Source organism: Perognathus longimembris, chromosome 5 (genome assembly GCF_023159225.1).
Source record: "Perognathus longimembris pacificus isolate PPM17 chromosome 5, ASM2315922v1, whole genome shotgun sequence".
In the NCBI taxonomy this organism is placed as follows: domain Eukaryota; kingdom Metazoa; phylum Chordata; class Mammalia; order Rodentia; family Heteromyidae; genus Perognathus; species Perognathus longimembris.
In genome coordinates, this window is record NC_063165.1 from 38,302,981 (window position 1) to 38,303,304 (window position 324).

A 324-nucleotide genomic window follows, 5' to 3' on the forward strand; every position below is an offset into this window, starting at 1 on the left:
GGAAGGAAGGAAGGAAGGAAGGAAGGAAGGAAGGAAGGAAGGAAGGAAGGAAGGTAAAAACAAAACCAGTTGTTTCCTATTATAGCTAAATACCTACTCAAGGTGTTAGGAGACACTGAGTTCGGCTAGGACCCACCACAGACTCAGGCTCAATGCCAGTTGTCCTGGTAGAGACAGAGAAGGAAATTCTGCAAACATATGTCCTGTTTTGGGGGCCAAAGGTTCGAGAAGGCAGAAGCCTTTTGTTTCTTCTTACTTGCTGTCACACCAAAATAGATTAACATCTTGAAGGTAGTATATTTGAGGAGATGTATTTTAGTCTCT